This window comes from Lissotriton vulgaris, unplaced genomic scaffold (genome assembly GCF_964263255.1).
Source record: "Lissotriton vulgaris unplaced genomic scaffold, aLisVul1.2 SCAFFOLD_308, whole genome shotgun sequence".
NCBI classification, from domain to species: domain Eukaryota; kingdom Metazoa; phylum Chordata; class Amphibia; order Caudata; family Salamandridae; genus Lissotriton; species Lissotriton vulgaris.
Genome location: NW_028253581.1, coordinates 1,037,418 through 1,041,676, shown reverse-complemented (window position 1 = coordinate 1,041,676; position 4,259 = coordinate 1,037,418).

Here is a 4,259-nt window from a genome sequence, read left to right as displayed (position 1 = left end):
GGCACAATCTCCCTCATGTGAGGTTAATAAATGCATTGTTTTTATATTACAGCTTCAGTGCCAATTTGTTCTTTGTTGGTTTAAAGGACCAGGTGTATCAGTGAACCTCTTAGAAGGTTTATATTTCTTCAAATGGATGAGTGAAAGGATGGAAGGATGGATATAAGAATGGACGAGTGAAAGAATGGATTGATGGATGGATGAGTGAAATGGAGGGTAGATGGATGGCTGGATGAAGGGGTGGACAGATGGATGACTGAAAGGGTGAGTTGATGGACAGTTGAGTGAAAGGATGGATGGATGAGTGAGTGAAAGGGCAAAGGGATAGATGGATGTGTGGATGGGTGAGTGAAAGGGGGGATGGAGAGAGCGACAGGATGGATGGTTGATTGAAAGGATGAATGAATGGATGAAAGGAGATGGATAAACAGTAGGCTGATGGACTGAGTGACATAGTGGATGGATGGATAGGTTTAATAAATAGGTTTGATGAATGGATGGATAGGTTGGATACATATTTGCAGACGGATGAGTGAATGGAGGAACAAAAGGTTGGATGGATGATTAAAAGGATAGACATATGGATGAATAGATGGATGAAAGGGTATGGATAAATTGAAGGATGGATGACTGGATGGATGAATGGCTAAGTTTAATGGATAGGTTTGAAGATGAATGGATAGGTTTGGATATTGATTGGCAGACAGATGGACAGACAGACAGAATGGTGAGAGATGGACTGCTGGATGAAAGATTGAGTGGATGACAAAATGTAAAGGAGACACTGTGGATATAAACAGATAGATTAAAGGATGAAAGGTTAAATGTATTGATACTTGGATAGAAGATAAATAAAGGAATGGATAGTTGAGTGACAGTGTGGATTGATGGACGGATGGTGGCAGCTTCCTTGGAACGGGGGTGATAGGGCCGGCGAGAGCTTGGAAATGGATTAAAAAATTGATAATAAAAAATAGCTTATCTTTTCCTTTTCCGCAACACCGCTACCGCCTCTCCTCTGTCCTCCTTGGGTCTGCTACAGCACTCGAAGCACTCAGGCTTCCGGGCCCTCCCAGCCAATCACAACGCAGCTGAAGCATAGGCCTGAGCATTCTGTTTGGACGCTCAGGCAGTGCCTGGGGTGGCTGGCCATGTTCTCCATGGGGCTGTGCAGCACAGTCCCATGGAGAACATGATAAGTGCGCATGACGGTTTGGCCGGCTCCAGAGTGCCAGAAAAGCTGTCATGTGCACTTAGAGGAGTGCAAACCACTCCTCACTCTGCTTGGCATCACATAGCCCAGCCCACCCCAACTTGGCTCTGAGTGCCACATACACATAAAAAGAATAATAGAGTCCTAATATAATAGTTTTCTTTTTCCTTTTGTGCACTGCTTAAATAGCAGTGAGGTGATGTTCCTCCACCTTAGCAGAGGAGCCACCACTGCATATGAGTGAAAGGATAGATGGACGAGTGAGTAAAAGGATGGATGGATCAATGAGTGAGAGTGTAAGTGGATGGGTGGGTTGATAGGTGAATGGATGAATGAAAAGATGGATGGCCAAGTGGAAGGATGGATGGATGAATGAAAGGAAGGATGAATGAGTGAAAGGATGGATGGATGTAGTGAAAGGGTGGATGATTGAGAGAAAGCATGGATGGATGATTGCATAGATGGATGGATCAATGGGGGATGGATAAGTGTAAGGAGAGATGACTGTGTGAAATGGTGGATGTATGGACAAATAGGTTTAACGATAGGCCTGAAGATGGATGGATAGGTTTGGATAAGGACAGGTGGACGGATCAACAGACAGACGGAAAGGTGACAGACTGATGGATGAAATATTGACTAGATGACAGAATGTAAAGGTGAAACAGTGGATATCAGTGGGTGGATGGAAGGATGAAAGGTTGAATGGATAGATACTTGGATAGAAGAGACAAGCAAGCTCTTAGTGGGAGGGTTTCAATGACTTGCTTTGCTTGCTGGGTGCCATAACAGCTTTAGCACAAAGTGGGGGAATTTACATTTTCCGGCTACTCCCACACCTGCAACACCAGCTCGTTTTTTCTCCTTGTTTTGAGTTGTATCATGCACACCAATGCTTCTTCTGTTTCCCTGTGGGAGGGCAGGTGGCGCTCACTTTTGCTCCTTTAACAAGCACTGGTGTATGGAGACCTTCCTCTCCTCAAGCTCATCTGTCTTGTCCATTAAGCATATTCAGCCTTCATCTGATGTACCAAAGTTTTTACTTTGGTCTGCATAATTGATCTCTGACATCCTCAATCCCAAGCTTTCCCACAGTGGTTCCATCTCTTTTGCCCTTGTGCAGCCTCCATACATTAAGCCCACCATTGAGTTTTCCTAGGGATGGACAACGTTACAGCTACTTTTGGAGATCTGTTTGTGGTCTTCATAGTAAAACCCTCTCTGGACCAACCCAAAATATTTATAACCTTTGATTGGCATTTGCCTCAGTTTTGATTTTCATCAACACTGTTCAGTGCTACTGTGTTCCTCAGCCTTAACGTAGTAATAGTGTAACAAACACAAAAAAAGAAGTGGGAAGAAGGAAATACAACCTTTTAAATATACACATTTTAATATCTGTGTTGCCTATTACTGCTGTGTATTTTTAGAATTTCCCCTTTTGTGACAGGCCTTCCTCAGAGTAAGGCCTCCATCTCCTAGGTTTATTTACAGCAAGCTAACACCAAAACTGTTGCCTGATTCCAGTCCTCTCCAGATATGGCCATAGAAAAGCCGACCTCTGTTGGCTGATCATCCAAAAAGGACACTCTGGATTCTACCTCCCAGGTGGAGGTCTGTATAGCTGCTGTTCCGACAGGAAGGTCCGCGAAGCAGCCTCTTGATGTAATATTGTTGTTTGCTGGTAATAAATCTCCATAGGAAGCATTTCACTTCATTCTGAAAGATGCCAGAGACCCCAGACCTAGGTTAATATTGAGAAGGGCATTGAGATTGATGAGATTGATGAGTTTAAGCCCATTATTGATATGTTGGAATAAAAATGCTATTAGCTGAGTTCTCTATGCATTGTGCAACTTAAGTTAGCATTTGCTGCACCACTTTTTTATTCAGTCTCCATTTTGAGCCATGATCGAAATTAACTTCTGTCTCACTCTGTCTGCCTCAGCAAAAAGCAGCTCCCATATATTTTTGGTATTTCTCCCAGGTTGCGCTTCGCTGTACTAATGAATAGACAGTGTTTTGTCATCACATACCTTTCTCACAAGATAGGTCTGCTCCCATCCTTAGTGCAGCGGGCGCAGGCAGAGTAATCTTGCCACTTAGATAGAATGTACCCGGTCCCAGGATTCAATCAGTCAATAAATCATGGGTTTGTTGAGCATGCTTACCTACCCGTGAGGGTGTCAAGGCGCTGGGGAGGGGGTTCGCAACTCATTTTAGCTGTAGAGCCAAGTCTTGAGGGCCTTACTGAAGGTGTTCAGGGATGGGCGAGTCTGATGTCTGCCGGGAGCTCGTTTCAGGTTTTGGACGCAATGTGAGAGAAGGATCTTCCGCCTTCTCTTGCTCTGAGGGTACGTGGGGTTTCAGCCAGAGCGAGCTTGGCAGATCGGAGGTTTCTTTTGGGCACGTGGAAGTTAATTTTGTCGTTGAGGCATTCGGGTCCAGAGTTGTGCAGGCATTTTTAGGCATGGGTGATGATTTTGTAGGTGACTCTTTTCCCCATGGGGAGCCAGCGGAACGTTCTGAGGTGCTAGCTGATGTGTTCATGCCGGGGGATTTCGAGGACGAGTCAGGCGGTGGTGTTCTGTATTACCTGGAGTTTTTGGAGTATGGACCTGTTCATACCAGCATTTAGAGGATTTCCATGGTCAAATCTGCTGGTGATGAGTGCGTGGGTGACTGTCTTCCTTGACTCTGTGGGGATCCATTTGAAGGTCTTAGCTGGAGGCAACAGCGTTGACCTGTCGGTTCATGGTGAGGGATGAGTGGAGTACGATGCAGAGGTTTTTGGCGTGGTCCGAGGGGGTCGGTGGGCTTCTGAGGGTTGTTGGCCACCAGGTGTTGTCCCATGCTGAAGGGGTGGTACCAAGTACGAGGACTTCTGCCTTCACGGCATTGAGCTTGAGGCAGCTGTTGGTCATCCATGCGACGACCTTCTGCATTTCTTTCCGGAAGTTGAGTCTGGCAGTGGCAGGGTCTTTGGTGAGGGAGAAGATAAGCTGGGTGTCGTCAGCATAGGAGACGATGTTGAGGCCGTGTTATC